We start from the raw sequence: 18872 nt of genomic DNA, 5'->3' as shown, positions 1-18872 counted from the left end.
TATATGTGTAGATATGTGTAAGTGAGTAAAGATATACCAAACTATGAATGTTGGTTACTTTGGGGGCCAGAAGGGGGAATTAGCGTGTGAAAATTAATGGTTTCTTTATTTATCTCTGAATGACTTCTGAGAAAACCCACAAGTTATAATTTTTTAAGTTTATAAATGAAGAAGAATTTTTTTTTTTATTCTATATTCAGGAGCCCATCTCAAATACCCCATTTTTGGCCTTCTCTGATCCCCTACATACACAGGGATGCTCTGTGCAAACTCCCACAGGACATGGACTCCTCTGACCATTCTGATATTCTGTCTGGAATGATAGATTGCCTATTTCTCTTCAACTTACTTACACTGTAACTCCATCAGGGAGCCGTTTTTGGACACACCTCCCTCCAACAACAATGACATCTAAAATGGTATATTATACAGTAGAGATACTTGGTAAATCTTACTGAATAGGATTAACTCAATATTTTGCAATGCTTCCAGCATGTCCTGTGTGTTGTCTTCAAAAAGGTAGATTCTTTCTAGGAATTTGCCTTGGCCTATAAATGTATAATCTCTAATCTAGTATAATGCCATATTATTTTCTAGCCATTTCAAGGTAATTTATATATATATATATATAAAAGATTTTATTTATTTATTCATGAGAGACACAGAAAGAGAGAGACAGAGACACAGGCAGAGGGAGAAGCAGGCTCCACGCAGGGAGCCCGATGTGGGACTTGATCCTGGGACTCCAGGATCACACCCTGGGCTGAAGGCAGACGCTTAACTGCTAAGCCACCCAGGCATCCCGAGGTAATTTATATTTTGGATCATAGTTTGAGGAGAAATCAAATGAGTCTTTTTTTTTTTTTTTTTTTTTACTATTGTGAACTGGTAACTTGGAGAATTCCAAGCCACCGTATGTCCTTAAAATTAATTTGGAGAACCTCAGCTGACTTGGCAGGCACAGTCCAGCAGGTCCAGGGCTTGAAAAACCAAAGCAGTGATTCACACTGGCAGAGATGATGTGGCACATGTCAAGCTCTTCCAAATTACACTCATGCTTGACCTGCTACTCTCCTTCTGAATGCACTTCATTCCTGAGAAACCATCATTCAGGGAACATAGAGTTAAACACTTAATAAATCTGTGATCAAAATCCAGGAGCATAATTAAACCTTTGATGAAAGTGATAGAGGATGGGAAGAGAACCCAGGTAGGACTCAGAGAACAAAGGAAAGGGCAGGATTGGGAAAACATTTGTGCTGAGACTGTGGTCAGAAATTACGAGACTTTTCATTGTCCTTTCGACCATGCTTTCACTCGGCTCTGATGGAAGTAGTTTATAAGGAACTAGAGACAAATCTCAATGGACATTTAAGAAGTTCCTGAGGAATTAGACCAAGGTACTCTCAATAATGCAGGCACTTGAAGCTGACCTTGAGCCCACCCATTGCCATACAACAAGAATAATTTGCCCAGTGCAATATAGACTTCAGACTTAATAGTAAAACACCATGCCTGTAAAAATTACTAGAATAAGAAAAGACCTGGGGAGGAGAGGTCAGATAATGTATACCAAATGGGGTGCATAGAGGGAGAACATAGTGAGGGACAGCAAGATACGATGAAGAAACCCCCTGTTCTAACAGGGGTCCAGAGACCTGCCTCTGCTATGAAAATCCTCATTTGTGACCTTGAACTTATCTTTCCACCTCTTAAAATTCTCAAGGGAATGCCATCTTTAAAAAAGATTTTATTTATTTATTCACAAGAAACACAGAAAGAAAAGCAGAGACATAGGCAGAAGGAGAAGTAGGCTCCCCTCAGGGACTTGATCTTAGAACCCCAGGATCATGACCTGAGCCGAAAGTAGATGCTCAACCACTGAGTCGCCCAGGTACCCCACGGGAATGTCATTTGTCCCTCACACCACAATATGCAAAAGAATAACCTGGGAATCTTGTTAAAATGCAGAACCTGATTTAGTAGATCTGGTTGCATCTCACAAGTTCTGGAGTGATCAACAGACCACACTCTGAGAAGCAAGGAATTCAACAATCGCCAGATTCCCCTGCCATAATTCTCATGATCACTTGGGATTCTCCTTTGCCACCAAATAAAGGGGAATGGAAATTGAACAACCCATCCTTTCTCATCTTCCAAGCTTAGAGGAAAGCACTATCTCCTTTTTATGTTAGGAGATTTTTCTGCTTGTCATTTGGAAAACTGACAAGGGCAAGTGACAGATACTTCAACCAACTTAGTTGATATTCTAGACATTTCCTTGTAGTGCATATATATGTATATATACACACATATATACATATATATACACACAGATACATGTTTGTCGAAATGGGAATTATAGTGAATATATAGGTCTGTGCTCACTACCAAGTTATATTTTCTCATTTCAGGAAAAATCTTCAAAATTGTGAGTTTAATGACTTTATAATATTCCAGCATACCCATTACTCATATGGCAATTGCTAGACATTTAAGGTTTTTGTTGCAATCTTAAACAATACGTAAAATCCTTACTGTTTTTATAGCTACCACTTTTTAAATATCTACTATGTGCCAGATGCTGTGTTAAATGCTTTACATATGTCATTTAATCCTTGCAATGACCTTTCCAGATGAATATTATTATGATATTTATTCTATTGAGCAGGAGGTTGAGACACAGAGAAGTCACATGACTTACCCAGGATCACAGCGCTAGTCAGTGGCAGAGGTATAAACACACTTGGGGGCAGCCTGGGTGGCTCAGCGGTTTAGCACTGCCTTCAGCCCAGGGCGTGATCCTGGAGACCCGAGATCGAGTCCCATGTCAGGCTACCTGCATGGAGCCTGCTTCTCCCTCTGCCTGTGTCTCTGCCTCTCTCTCACTCTCTGTTTTCTCTCATTAATAAATAAATAAATAAAAACCTTTAAAAAAATAAAAAATAAACACACTTGGGTCTGTGACTCCAAAGCCAAGCTCATAACCACTGTGTGGCATCTCTTTGTATATAAACCCCCAGGTGCCTTTCTGATTACTTCATCAGGATAATTTTTTTGTTTGTGTGTGCATAAGTTTTTTTGTTTAATTGCAAAAGTGGAACAGGCTCAGAGAAATAATTTAGGCAATGCATAGATGTAAGTAAAAAATATACAACCTCTTTTCTTCTCTGATTTCTTGAGGTTCATTTCCTTTCTATGTGTTTTCTATGCTAAAATAGCACACAGGAAGGCAGATATTATGTGGTTTTCACCATTTCATCCCTGGCACAGAGTTAGCCAAATATTTGTTGAAAGAATAAATGAATACTTTTTAAAAATAAAAATGGAGCCTTACCATATATTGTTTCTCTGAAATCGTTATTTTCACTTAATAAACCTTCAGTAAGTTTCCAGGGCACAACATACAGATATAATTATTTTTTAAATAACTGTATAATACTCCATGATATGGACATACCATAATTTATTAAGCCATTTCCCATCAATTGACATGTATGTTTACAGATTTGGGGAGTTACTACTGGTACTGCATTAAATATCCACACATATTTTCTTTTTTGTTTTTAAGATTTATTTATTTATTTTGAGGGCAAGAGAGCAGGGGGAAGGGCAGAGGGAAAGGGAGAAAGAATCTCAAGCAGACTCCATGCTGAGTGCGGCTCCTGATGTGGGGCTTGATCCCAGGACACTGAGATCATGACCCGAGTGGAAACCAAGAGTCTGACACCCCACCACCTGAGCTACTCAGGTGCCTCTCCACGTGTACTTTCATATGCTAATGCTTTTTATCTCTTTAGGGTACTTTCTATAATTAGGATTACTAATTCATAGGGGATGTATATTTTAAATTTTAATATATAATGCCAGGGTATTTCTCTAAAATGCTTGGTCAATTCACATGCAAACAAGGAGTATGTAAAAGTCAGCACCTTGGTGTTTTGATTTGCATTTTCTTTATTACTGCTGAGGTTGAATGCCTTTTTAAATTTCTTGCTTGCTCGCTTTTTTTCCTGTGAATTGCAGGAAACTTGCTCTAAGTAAAATTGCTGGATTAAAAGATGTGAACATTTTAAATGTGCTTGACATCTAGCCAAATTGTCTTCCAGAAGTGATAGGATAACTTACCCTCCCACAAGCGGAGCATGTAACCTCCAAACGAGGTATTTTAATTAAAAAGTAAAGGTATCTGCCAATTGAGAGTCTCTGCTGATTTACTTGGGCATTTCTCACTTTTCCTTCAGAAAGCCAGGCAGAGCTTTTGTTTCCCCATTCAGAAAGCTCCTGGAGAGAAGTTTCATCCCCAAAGGGAAAGCCAGTGGGGGAGGGGAGAATCTTCAGCATGAGGGCCTTGCAGGGGCAGCCAGCAGCTACAGTGGGAGGTTAAAGGCATTTCCAAGAAGGTAATGAAACAGGAGAATGAGTGCTAATCTTGTGTCCAGAAGAACTGAGAGAGCCAGGCCAGAATTTGAAGGCAAGTTTATACTGGTGTTTGCTGTGGGGCATAGCCAGGGTGCTGTGGGGGAAGCTTAATTTCTCCTTTCCCACCATCGGAAGAGTTGGCCACCAATGGGCCTAGTATAACTGAACAGAATTTAATTCAAACAAGCAAATAGTGTTCAACATTTGCCATAAGCAAAGTCCTGACAAGGGGAAGAGATTCTCTCTCTATAAACTTTATCAAGTAGAGACTATAAAAACCCTAAACCAGAGTAAGATGTAACTGTTTGGAAGGTACATCAAGCTATGGTAAGTTGAAACAGAGAGGTTCCATCTACTTACTAGGATCAGGAAAGGCTTTCTAGACAGAGGTCAGGAGGTTAGAGTGGTGCATCAGTTCTAAAAAAGGTTCTTATGTTCCCCCACCCAGCCACTCTTCAGAGCTTCAGGCAGCCACCAATCCATGTGCTACCCTCACAGGTCCATCCATGCATTGCCCTCACATCAGTCCTAGACCTACAGGCTGATCAGCATCAAGTAGGGCATTTAACCACCCTCTTCTGAAAACTGAAGTTTAGAGGTTCTGTTTAAAGTAACAGCATCTGGTGTGTCCCCAGCTAGGTCAAGTGAAGATTTAAAGTGACTGTTTAAGAAAAACAGCTGGTGGTGACCCCTCTGGATGTAGATTCAGCTGGGGGTTTGTATTTTGCTGAAGAAAAGAGGAGGGAGATTTTACACAGGAGAGGATGAATGAAAGAGAAAAAGATAAGGAATGGGTGACTTGGTTGTGACATGGTTCCTATTCCCTTTGGATCTCTGGGGTCCTGAGCCCCACAGGCAAGAGGCATTCCAGAATATGAGTTCTCAGAGGTTATGGGTCTCTGGACCAAGGCAGGATGATTTCAGGGGACGTCAATGTTTCACTGAGTCTTTATCCTGAGGCCAGCTTTGCCCAGGACTGTGAGCACCAAAGGTGGCTATTCGCAAGAGAGTGAGTCCTTATGAAGGGCATCTGACACAGGGCTGGGCTATTCCCTCTAAAAGCTCCTGAGCAACAGGAAGACTGAAGAAGGGGAATTGTTGAGGTCCTGCATGCTGCTGCTGGGGCTGAAGACCATCAGGATCTGGGCATTAGTGTCAACACAAACTCATTTGTACCTACACTTTCCTGAGACCTGGAAACAATGAATTACCCAGGGAATGGTATCTGATAGCCTACCTAGAGTGGAGAACATGGACTCAAAAACGTCTTCCTCAATTAAGACACTCAGCTTCATTAGATGAAGCCTTCCTGTTCAAGCACAAAGAACATCCCATATCCTATCCTGATGTGCTGTCCCTAGGTTCTGTTCAAATCCCCAAATTAGACTCTTGATTCTTTTTCTTGTCTGTTTTATTTTTTAAAGAAAAATATTTAAATTCAATTTGCCAACATACAGTATAAGACCCAGTGCTCATCCCATCAAGTGCCCTCCTTAGTGCCAATCATCCGGTCACCCCATCCCCCCATCCTCTTCCCCTTCTGAAACCCTTTGTTTGTTTCCCAGTATTAGGAGTCTCTCATGGTTTGTCTCCTTCTCTAATTTTTCCCTACTCAGTTTCCCTCTTGTCCCTTATAGTCCCTTTCCCTATTTCTTATATTTCACATATGAGTGAAACCATATGAATCTTGATTCTTTGGTAAAAACCTCTCTGGAGGCCAGAGTCACTTTAACCCAATTAAATTCCCATCACACAGTGTTTATTAGCAGAGATATATTTGAACCCTGAACAGGGAAGATGTTTAACACCTATTAACTTGGTTTGATTCAATGTGTGAATCTAGTGCATATAATTTTAATTTCCTTTTAAAAATTTTTGTTCGGTAAATGCTATATTTTTTTGGTATGACTTCTCATCTGCAAAGACAAAATCCAAGATGAACTTGACATAGGCTGTTTATTCATGAACCTGCAGCAAGGGAACCCCATCTGTCCTCATGTTTATTTCAGTAAGGGCTCAAAGGCCTTAGAAAAGACAGTAGGTTGTATAAAGTAAAATGAAATACTGAGTGAGACAAGATTCTGAGTGCCAGGCTTTCTGCTAAGGTGGGGTGTGGAAGCCAGAGACATTTTCTAAGTGGTGTTCCGTACATTTAGCAGTCTGTGATCAGCTGCAAGGGGGCAAGTGAGCAGTGGGGAGCGGGGGGACATTTCAAGAGAGGCAGCATTTTCTGTGGCCAGCATTTCCCAGAAGAACCCGGGGCTGGGAAAAGCTGAGCACCATGGCAGGATGTTTCTCACATCAAAAGCCAGTCATGTAGAATATAGATATTTTTTAATATTCTTCTGGAAGATAACTAACATCTTAATTCAAAACTGGAGCTAGCAATAATTGAGAAATGTATTCATTAGCAAAAGTTTATATACTTCCTTTTAAATGCCCCACCTCCCTTGGCTGTATGATGTCCAGCCTTAATCAGAATGTCCTCCTCACAGGCTGGGGTGTCCTAGAGCAGGTGCTCTCTGCCTGCCACATGCAGCTCAGGCTCTGAGATGCAGCACTTCCCCTCCTCTGAGCATCTGTCCGTTCTCCTGCATCTGGGGATGGGCTTCTCTCTGGCCTTGGTTACTCTCCCCTGCACCCCTCCATCCTCTACTTGATCCCATTTCCTGATGGAATGGCAGAAGAAATGATAACAGACCACTGTGGTGATGTTCAGGGCTGCTAGGCATGTGGAAGCCCTAAGGAGGCTCTTCTCTATGTGCTCTCAGTGACCACAATCTTGAAGGGATCATCTTTCTTCTCTTCTGGGAGAATCCCTATAGCATATCTCCTGAAGAAAAGCCTAAGGCCAGCCATTTTAAGCCCCTCCACCTCCATAGAGGAAGAACTGCCCCCTGGCAGTCCCTAAGCACCTCCACTCGTCTTGATTTGCTGTCCCAGGATTGACCTTGACCTCATCCAAGAAAAGATGTCAGTGGTGATGCTCATTCTCCTCAGGGAAAGCTCCAACCATGCACAGGGGTGTGGTCTTACCCTCTGGCTTTCATCAGGATAATTAAATAACAGAAGAACACAGTTCAACCTCAGAACATTCCTGGCTAATCAGTCTTAAGGAAGATGGAAGATTAATCTTTGACAAGGACACCATAGTATAGGAGGTATGATGTGCAAGAAACTTTATATACCTGATTTTGAATCCCTCTGGGAGCACTGGAGGTAGGTGGTGTTCACCTCGTTTTACAGATGTTGGAAACAGAGTTCCATGGAGCTTCAGTGACAATACCAGCACCCAGCGGGAGGCAGCTGAGTCAGAATTTGCACTCAACTCTTTCTGCTCCTAAAGCCTCTGTTCTGTTCACAAAGCTAAGACCAATGCCAGACGTGCTTTAAAAAAGCACTGGTCTCTCCTTACTGGTTATCTGCCCGATGCTCCACTGTTTGAGTCTTTTGGCTGTGGATTCCTCATGAACATTCCTCTCCTCTTACAATGTTTCTCTCTCTCCCTCAGTGAATTTTCAGTCAGAAAACCTCCTTCTGTACTGCCTCTCCCTCCCCATCTCCTTACTCCCCTTTCTCCTCCCTCTGGTCCTGCTTCTTCTAAATGTAGAACAGGGTTGTGTTTTCCTACTTATTTGCAAACCTTTCTTAGGAGAAGTGACTGGCGGTGTGATTAAGGAGTGAATCCCTTGTCTTTTCCTGAGAGCACTTTTGCTTTCCAAGGAGACCAACGTGGCTGTCACAGATCCCAGCTTTCTGATACAGCTCAGTTTCTTTTTAAAATGTCAGAGTTCAAGGGCTGTGTCTATATAAATACTGAAACTGTGAGCACAAGTTACAGGTCCTTGGAGAAGAAAAGTTGCCTAATTGGGTGGCCAGCTTCCAAAAGTTCTCTTGGTAATCCTTCCTCATGACTGTTTCTCTTTTGAAAAATCATTTCCAGAAGAGTTTGGAATTTGCCTTCTGAGGTGTCAGAGCACCTATCTCAAAACACACTCCACTAGCAAAATTATCTGAAACAAATTATTACTGAAAGCAGTGAGTGCAGGGCTTGTGTCCAAACGTTGGAAAGGCGCTTACTAGTCGCGGCTATTGAAGGCACTGTAAAAGAAAAACAGCTTCATACAGCTATCGCTTTTGTTTTCATTTTTAGATCACCTCAAGGACTACTTATACAAGCAAAATAAAGCAAAGACCTGAAAAAGAATTGTCTGGATAACTCAGGTTAAAAAACCTACCGTGGAAATAGAAAAGGAGTACCATAGGCTTGTTAGACTCTCTGCACATAGGTCAGATTTCCCCTATCCTGTGAGATTGGGCAGATCACTTACCTCTTCTGTGTTCTCCATAGCTCTTCCCTTCACTCTGCCTGTATAGACCCCATTTATAACTCTGATACAGAGAATGCTTTGAACATTTCCCAAATGAACAGCCCCCTCCTGCTGCCAGGTTTGCAGGCCCTGTCCTAGTGCTTCTTTAACATCCTGGGAAGAGAGAGAAGAGAGAGGGTTTCCACCTTGATTTCCAGAGTATTTGTCCCTGACCTGGGCCCATTGTTGACTAGGCTCGATTACTTCAGGTTGTAATCCCAAAAGTTTTAAAGTGAAGAAGCAAGGAAGGACACAGTTGAAGAAACTTAGGGAATCCGGGGGTTTGTTAAGGAATTATAATCATTGATTCTCTGAGTGTTAGCTTGGGACCAGTGAGTGACTTTCGGCTTGTTAAAAAACAAAATTTAAGTGAGTAAATTTGAAGATCTAATTATCAAGCCATTCAAGAATTGGTAAGCATCTCATCTAGCAAGTAGTAGGGAGCCCAAAAGAGCCATACAAATTGGAAGGGTTTTATAGGCAGAAATGAGGCAGGACATGAGCACAAGAAAAGAAAGGATTGTATCAGACAAGGTCACCTTCCCTTAGGAAGAAGAACAGGGCCTCTTATAGGGCAGATTACTTCATCTTCCTTTAGGGGATACAGAGGGCCCATGTGACAGATTACCTCATTGATGCTGACCAGAAAATGCCTGACTAACCAGTTAAGACTACATTTCTGGGGAAGGTTGAAACTGTAATTAGTTTAGATATTATGCCCTTGTTTGGTGACTTGACCTAAGTGACTCCATCTTGGGCCTATGGTTTTCTTTTTAACAGTTTTTATGCTCAAGTATTTGTATATTCCTTGACCATAAAGAAACTGTTATCCATTTGTCTAACTATACCCAGTCTTTCTTCTGGATTTTGATATCAGCACAGACAAGTCCTAATTGCAACAATATATGCTTTAGGAAAAAAATAATAGCTGGATTATAAGACATTCTCACCGTAAAGGCAAGTAGAACCCAAACCTAGCTAGAGTGGGCAGAGATAAAATTCTACAGCTAATAACTGATACCTAACTAGAGATCAACAGGGTTGCCAGATATAGGTCAATTTACAAAAAATCAAAAGCACTTTTCTATAGCAGCAAAATCCAACCACAAAATATAGTCAAATTAGCATTCACCATAGTAGCAAAAGTTATAAAGTACACAGTAATTAACAAAGAATATCTAAAACTTCTAAATTCTGTTAAGGAATAGAAGAAAATCCTGATTAAATGGAGAGATAGTTCATTCTCTTGGATGTGATGATTTTGTTCTATAAAAATGGTCCATCTTTGCTGAAATTAATCTATAAATTTAATAGAAATTTAACGTAATACCAATCAAAATCCCAGCTAGATTGTTTTGAGGAATGTGATAAAGTTATTTTAAAATGCATTTGAAGTGACCTCAGAAGATGACAAATTAGGGATTCCAGGCTTTGTCCACCCTACAAAAAACAATGTACAACCACACATCAATAAAAACCCCTGTAAAAGAACTCCAGAGTACAATTACGAAGCTGCACCAAAGGAGCTCAAACACTGAGGATGGACACGTAGAAAAGTACACAAAGCATTTTACCTATTTTACTTCATCTCCTAACCTAGCATGGCTTGGGGCCAAGAGGAATCCCTTTGGCCATGACCTACCACCTCCAGGGACAAGGAGAGCCAGGAAGACCTCAGCAGCCCTTGCTGCCACCAGGGACAACTGTAGCTTTTGCCATTAAGGACCTCTGTTGTCTTTGCTGATGCTGACTCCGGCTGATGGAGTTGCTCAGAACACATGCTGCAGAACTCCCTAGGCAGGAGCACGCCCCGCACCCCTCCCACCACACACACACGCACACTCACACACACTCATCAAGGATATCTGCTCTCACCACTTCTATCCGACATAGTACTGCAAATCCTAGCCAGCCAGAGAAATTAGATAAGAAAAAGAAATAGGAGGCATCATCCAAATTGGAAAGGAGGAAGTAAAATTATCTGTTTGCAGATGATGTTATAATATATGAAGAAAACTCTAAAGACTCCACCAAAAAATGGTTAATAAATTCAGTAAAGTTGCAGGATACAAAATCAATATATAAATATCAGTAGCATTTTTGCATTTCAGTAGCTGCACGGAGCTATCCAAAAAGGAGATTAAGAAAACAATTCGATTCACAATGGCAACAAAAAGAATAAAATATTTAGTAATAAATTTAACCAAAGAGGTGAAAAACTTGGAAATGACAGCTACCAGGGTGCCCAGGTGGTTCAGTCAGTTAAGCATCTATCTTGGGCTCAGGTTATAGTCCCAGTGTCCTGGGAAGGAGCCTGGGCATTGTCATTGGACTCCCTGCTCAGAAGGGAGTCTGCTTCTCCCTCTCCATCTGACCCTCCCCTGCTTGTGTTCTCTCTTTCTCTCTCTCTCTGTCAAATAAATAAAATCTTTTTTTTTTAAATGATAGCTACATACAGAAAAATGGATGTTTACATGCAGAAGAATGAAATTAGACCTTTATCTCACATCACATTCAAAAGCCAATTCAAATGGATCAAAGAGGGGATCCCTGGGTGGCGCAGTGGTTTGGTGCCTGCCTTTGGCCCAGGGCGCGATCCTGGAGACCCGGGATCGAATCCCACGTCGGGCTCCCGGTGCATGGAGCCTGCTTCTCCCTCTGCCTGTGTCTCTGCCTCTCTCTCTCTGTGTGTGACTATCATAAATAAATAAAGAAAAAAAAAAAAAAAAAGAAGCTGCTTCTTAAAAAAAAAAAAAAACAAATGGATCAAAGATGTAAATGTAAAACCTGAAATCATAAAAGTCCTAGAAGAAGTACACTGAAAATTATAAAACATCAATGAAGGAAGTTAAAGAAGACACACATAAAGGGAAAACTATCTTGTGTCCATGGACTGGAAGAATTAATATTGTGAAACCGTCCATAATACTCAAAGTGATCTATAGATATAATGCAATCCCTATCAAAATTCCAATAGCATTTTTCTCATAAATCAAAAAAAAAAAAAACTATCCTAAAATTCATATGAAACCACAAAAGACTTCATATGGGAACCTAATAAAATGATAAAGGTCTCAGTACAAAACAGGAGAACTAATAAAAAAACATGAGTAGATGTTGATGGGAGAGAACTATGGGGGGGCGGGGCGGGTAGAGGAGGGAGATGGTCAGCAGGTAAAGACTGAACAGGAAAGGAAGCCTACGAACACTACTACATTAGTGGATTTTACCCCATCTATGTAAAATAGACAATTTTATTATTTTTTTAAGCATGTGACAATTTTTCAAAGAGGAAAAAATGTTGGGACTGCCCTTGCTGTGTCTGTAATGTAAAAGAACCACAGTAACAGTACCTCTGTCTGCTTGGGAGCATGGCTATAGGAAAAACACACTCATGACCATGATGCACTACCGCCCAGGCATCTGGCTGGGCTACAGGTTATCTGAGCCTGTGTGCTGTTGCCCACTCTGAGCTGGGCACTGTCTAGAATGGAAGAATGGAAAGAGTGAATTCAAAGGGCAAGAGAGGATGGGGAGAAAGCAGGACCCCAAGTTTACTGGCTATTCTGGGTGAGCAGGTGCAGATAGCTTAAGTGCACTGGATCTCATGGATCCTCCAGGCTCCAATTCTGTGTTGGGTGTCATTTTTAAACAGGACTTCTTGGATCAACCGTTTGAGCTGAACTGATTGATCAGCGTGTTCTAAGAAACAAGTGTGGGTGAGCTTTTGTCCTCGAGTTGGCAAAAGTCCTAGATGTTTTGGCCTAGTCGCTGATGCTTTAAATCACATTGCACAGGCTCAGTTCTTCCTGTCAGAAGGGTAGTGATGCTGGGCCCATGTGCCAGCAGAAGGCCTTCTCCCCAGCAGCCCCTGCAGCCCCATCACAAGGGCCGGAGAGGAATGATCGCTTGAAATAAGTGAGTGATCTGCGGCCACTATTTCCAAGAAGACATGCTTGTTACATATTTATTTTTTAAAGGCACATTTTGGAATAAGATTTTCCCACATTCGGAGGGGAGGAGAGGGGAGTTCCCCCCCCCCAACTTAAATTGTCTCATTTCCTCTACTTTCTTCATCAGTTTGCCAGCAGAGGCCAAGGTGAAGTCTTCCCAAAGTGACTGCTATGAAAGCATGATGTTTCATGTGACCCCAGGCTCTCTTCTGTTCCTTCTGGATGCAGTGTGATGTCATGAAGAGCAGAGGGCTTTGGAATCAGATGGGCTCTGTGTCCTGCCTGCCTTGACTCCCTCCAGCTGTGATGGAGGGTAAATCATTCCACCTCCGTGTTCTTCAGCTTCCTCTTCTATAGAATGGGGAGAGAGTACCCACCCCACCATGTTATTGTGGAGATTAAATGACGGTGAAGATAAAAGTGCTAGTGCTTGGTGTATATTAAGAGCTCAAAAATAGTTGTTCAGATTTATTTGTTCATTTATTCTCTGTTATGGAGCACTCGGCAAGATGTCAATGTTAAATCAAGTTCCATGAAGAGCCCATTGGGGGACATGGGGCCAACTGGCTAATCAGGAAAATTTCCTTTTATACAGAAAAGCAAATATGCACAATACAAACATGTTTGGGGTTGTGTTGTAGGATTGTCTGGTTTGGTTTGTGTTTGTAAGCACAAGATGAAATGTGAGTGGATACATCGAGATGCCCAGGCTACTCCTTGCCCCAGTTACATATGTGCTGGCAGATAAATGATGTGAAGTTCTAATTCTGGAAGCCACTCCATCAGAGGGTGGCAGGAGAATGCACGGGTTCCCCTGTTCGTAGCTCCAGCAAAGCTGCCATTGGAAGGACTCCGTAACTTACTCCACAGCCCTCATTTTGGAAAAAGAGATTTCATGCCCAAAATAAAGGTCTGAAAAACATGCTTCCTCCCCTAAGCCCCAAATACATTCTTTCCAGAAAATCAATAAAGCTAAAGTGTTTCTTTTCTATTTCTTCAGATATGGGATGGTTCAGACCACCTCTGTGGGGTCTACAGAAGGGCACTTTGAAGTGCCCCTCTCTGCTGTGGTCTATAAAAATGGTCCTCAGGCAATTAGCAAGCCTCACAATGCTCTAATTAGCTGCAGCGGGCACCGGTCAGGAAAACCCAGGTTTCGTTGGGCTGTGGAGATCTGACACAACAGAGACAGTCTTTGAGCCTCATCACCATCTCGTGCCTGATTCTACCAAGCTCCTGAGTGGGTTTGGGCCAGTCAGACCCAGCTCACCAATTAAGCTGAGTTCTTGATTCTGTAGCCTAGATGATGGGCCTTTGCCCTCTACGTTAAATGTTCTTGCTTTGTTCCTAGAACACACTTTGCCCTCTTTCATCTCTGGGTCTGTACACATGTTCTATCTATCCTCTTCCTGGAATACTTTTCCCCAAAATCTTTCCTTCACAAAATTCTCTTGTTCACTGAACAAAATTGTCTTTATCCATTAAATCTTAGCTTGGATGTCACATCCTCTAGGAAGGATGTCACATCCCTCTCCTTTCCCCCAAAGCAGATCAGAGGTATGTGATTTTTCTCTGGGTCCCGGAACACCCTGAAATCAAAGGACCCACCATGGGGTGCAGTAATCGCATGCACATAGGTCTACTGAGCTATGAATCTGGGCAGGCAGGGCCATGTCCAGCTATTCCCATGAGATTCTCAGCACTTGCTCAGTGCCCAACTTATACAAGCGCTCACTGACACAGGCCAACATTCTTTCACTCTGAGAATCCATGTGCCCATCTTATTTTTAGTCTCCTCCAACCCAAAAGCTTGAAAATGGACCGACAATACAAGGAAATGTCCAAAGAAAAAGATTTTACTTAAGAGTTCACGTCTAGGGGATCCCTGGGTGGCTCAGCGGTTTGGCGCCTACCTTTGGCCCAGGGTGCGATCCTGGAGTCCCGGGATTGAGTCCCGCATCGGGCTCCCTGCATGGAGCCTGCTTCTCCCTCTGCCTGTGTCTCTGCCTCTCTCTCTCTCTCTCTCTCTCTCTCTGTCTCTCCCTCTCTCTATGTCTATCATAAATAAATTTTTAAAAATCTTAAAAAAAAAAAAAGAGTTCACGTCTACTTGACTTCTTAGTGGCTTTAGGCATATCATCCCAAGTCCAAGGGACCTTGTTCGTCCGCAGGGAATAATAATGCCTTAAAAAATTTGAAGATATGAAGGTCTTTTCAGTTCCTTTCAAAATAAAGGATTTTATTCCACGAATGTGTATTATTATCAGGAGAAAGGGAAAAGGCAGAGCTTGGGAAGGAGTGTAAGGAGAGGGAACAACCCCAAACGGGTTCTTTTGTAACCTAGTGTTTCTGATTCTGTGCAAGCAGGTGAAGGATAACAGCTGACTTACAAATTTTACAATCTAGTTTTCTCCTAGCAGGTCATAAACTTAAATCAAGTTCACAGCTTTTAGACTCAGATGTCACTTCTTATTAGCAAGTAGTTTGGGACGAGGGGAAAACTTTGGGCTCAGATTAAAAAGGCAAAAGCCAAAACCAAACTAACTAACTAACTAACCAACTAACTAAAAGAGCCAAAAAAAGAAAAGAAAAAAACTAAGAGCCATCTCAGACCCCAAGCAGCTTCTGGCATGTGATGTTTTGATGATTTTAAGGTAACCAGATGAGAGATCTGTGGATTGTAGTCCTATGTGTTATGCAGATTTCAAAATAAAAGGTTTGAAAATTTTGAAATTAAAAGTTCTCTGGGCAAAATGTGTTTTTGACATGGTTGAACCAAAACTGTGCAAAGAGGCCTAAAAAATGATTATTCTAAAACAGCTGCCTTTTCCTCCTGTCCCTATTCAAACTTCTCTTTTTTTAAATCTTATGGAAAGAGGATGGAATGTTATGTGACAAAATCCTAGATTCAAATGACCTGCAAAAAATAAGCTATTGATCAAGTTACTTAACGATTTAAACCTCTGTGTACTCGTTTTCAAAATGATGAGGATGGGCCAAAGGCCTTAATAGGTGACTCATCAAAAAAGATATACAGATGGAAAGTAAGTACATAAAAAGATACTCAGTATTAATACTCAATATATGTCATTGGGGAAGTGCAAATTAAAACAACAATGAGATACAACCATACACCTATAAGAATGGCCAAATCTAAATGCTGACATTCCTGAAAAAGCTGATGAGGATGTGGAAGAAGAGGAACTTCCGTTCATGGCTGGTGGGAACGCAAAATGGTATAGTCACTTTGGAAGACACTTTGGCAGTTTCTTCTAAAGCTAAATATATTCATACTATATGACCCAGCAGCCACACTGCCTGGTATTTACCTAAAGGAGTTGAAAACTTAGGTTCATACAAAAACCTACACAGCAATGTTTATGAGTAGCTTTATTCATTATCGCCAGAACTTGGAAGCAATCAAAATGTCTTTCGGTAGATGAATGGATAAATGAATTGTGGTCCATCCAGACAATGGAATGTTATTTAGCACTAAAAAGAAATGAGCTATCAAGCCATAAAAAGACATGAAGGAACCTAAAGTGTATATTACTGAGTGAAAGAACCAGTCTAAAAAGACTATACTGTATGACTCCAACTATGTAACATTCTGGGAAAGGCCAAATCACCGACACAACAAAATGAGCCCTGCTTTCCAGGGGTGTAGAGGGATGGGGGATGGGATGAACAGAGTACAGAGGAAATTTAGGACAGGGAAAAGACTCTGTATTATACCATAATGATGGATACATGTCATTATACTTCTGTCCAAACCCACAGAATAAACAACACTGAGAGTGAGCATTTCTTTGGTAGGAAAAACAAACAAACCAGCAAACAAAAACATAGGCCAAATTTCAAGTCAGACAATGTTCTAGGAGCACAGGTGCCTTCTCAGTAAGCTTCTTAGTGTTTACCTCAATATTTTATTACAGTTTGCTTTAGGAAATATCAGTGACTGGTAAATATGGACTTATTTATTTATAAAGAAGCAAGCAATAGAAACCAAATAGCTAAAACAAAATGTCTTGGGAAAGTATGATAGGGGTGGGTAACTCATGACATCAAAGAAAAAGCTGGAGAACTAGATCTCAACAAGGACAAAAAACATTTTGGCTCTAACAGTATAGGGAACAGGAACTACCTGCCATGGACAGATGCATGTGGCTCATAGTCTGAGGAGCTTAAAAAACATAGCTGTAGATTAGTGTTTTCACCATTTAGTATTGCCTATTAGTATTCTGATTGAGTTATTTTAAGAAAGTGATTATCCTCCCACTGGCTGGGAATAGCTTTGAGTAATGGTCTTCACTTTTTGCTTCAAAGTATGATTATCCTAAAATTTGGGGATGGAAACAGAGCAAAGTCCTATTTATAAAATTTTTAATATTCTGTACTTGAGGCTCACTTGGCTACTGTTGAGTGATGGACAATAATGAACTCTAGATGGTATTTGAAAATGGTCATTTTTCCTAGTTACTGGCCTGAAAGGTGGATTTGTTTTACTTTAAATATTACTGATTATAAATTTGTCATGGGATTGCCCAGTATCAAAAGGCTAGACAGATTTTTTTAAAAATTACTTTTTAGTAGATGGACATAATTTAATTGGGAACTGGATAAATTTGGGGAAACAAATTGATTACTTATAGTGGGCCAAATATTCACAGTATCACTTGAAGGACAGTTTTGATTTTTGTCCCATCTTATCCTTGTCAGCACCTGTCTCAGATGTGCAGGGTGCCTGGGTCTGACGTTCAGACACTGGGATGGTTTCCAAGGAGATGTGATAAAAAAAAATTCTGTCAAAGTTGCATAGGAGTCGGGCTGCTCAGTAGGCAATGGGGAATCACCTCCTCTGTAAGCTGGGCTGGTACCTTAGTTTGGGAGGGCGGGGTGGGGGTGGCTTGTTTTAACAAACTGAATTTACATAAAATTGAACAGGCTCTGTGTCTGGACCATATCTGGTTGAAGCTTTTCACAGCACAGAATAGTGAGCTTGACAGGGGCCAGGCCCCTCTGTACCATCACGATTCTTCCCACCTGCTGGCAGTGTTACCGCCAAAGAGAACATTCCTGGGCAGAGTTGTCTGTGTGCATGGCTCCAGGTCTTCCCCACCCCTGCCCTGATGTGGGAAAAATCATCCTAACAAGGCTTCAACCAACTTTGCGCAGGCTCCACCTGCCAGCACCTACCTTGGGCTCCACCCCCACCCAACCATGCTTCCTATAGCATCTCTGAAAATGTGGAGACACAGAGGACAGGAGCTCATGAACAACTGCCACCCCATTCCTGGGGTATAGTTTCCTCAGAATGTCCCATAGGGTTAAACTTCAGGGGCAAAAACAGTGGCAAATTCAATATACATCCTTTTGGTTTTCCTCCTTCTCTGTTTTGCTCCCTTGTCCCTCCTTCCTGCTCCTTGGGATCACTTTCTAAGTCAACTACCTGCACACAAACCTCTCTCAGGCTCTGCTTTGTGGCTAAGACAACCACCCCCCACACACACAAAGTGTCATCTAAAATAAGCCTACCATCTTGATCAGATCCCCAAGTAGCATAAGATTTTCTCTTGTAAGACTTAAATTTGAAGGACAGATTAAAATAATTCTTTCTTCACAGATATTCAACCTTTTGCATTCACACATGAAAAAAGAACTTTCCTATAAATTTTGACTATAAAGCACTTGAACCTGAGTTCTCACTGTTTTGTAACTTCAGTGTAACCTTCCACTACAGTCTGGAGCCCCCTTCCCACGGGAATCTGGAGCCCCCCTCCCACTGGAGCCTGGAGCCCCCCTCTCACTGGAGTCTGGAGTCCCCCCCTCCCACTGGAGTCTGGAGTCCCCCTCCCACTGGAGTCTGGAGCCCCCCTTCCACTGGAGTCTGGAGTCCCCCCTCCCACTGGAGTCTGGAGCCCCCCTTCCACTGGAGTCTGGAGCCCCATTCCCACTGGAGTCTGGAGCCTCCCAGGCAGACACCCTGGACAGAACAACTGGCTCACCAAACTTGTGAATGAGGTGTCAGAGCCCAGTGTCAACAACTACTCTGTTCTCATTACTAAAACATCGGGGCCTCATGATTTAAAAGATTAAGCAGAAAGAAAGTGGTGATTTGTGGGCAAGG

The sequence above is a fragment of the Canis aureus genome, chromosome 3 (genome assembly GCF_053574225.1).
Source record: "Canis aureus isolate CA01 chromosome 3, VMU_Caureus_v.1.0, whole genome shotgun sequence".
NCBI lineage: Eukaryota > Metazoa > Chordata > Mammalia > Carnivora > Canidae > Canis > Canis aureus.
Note: the sequence above shows the minus strand (reverse complement) of the source record.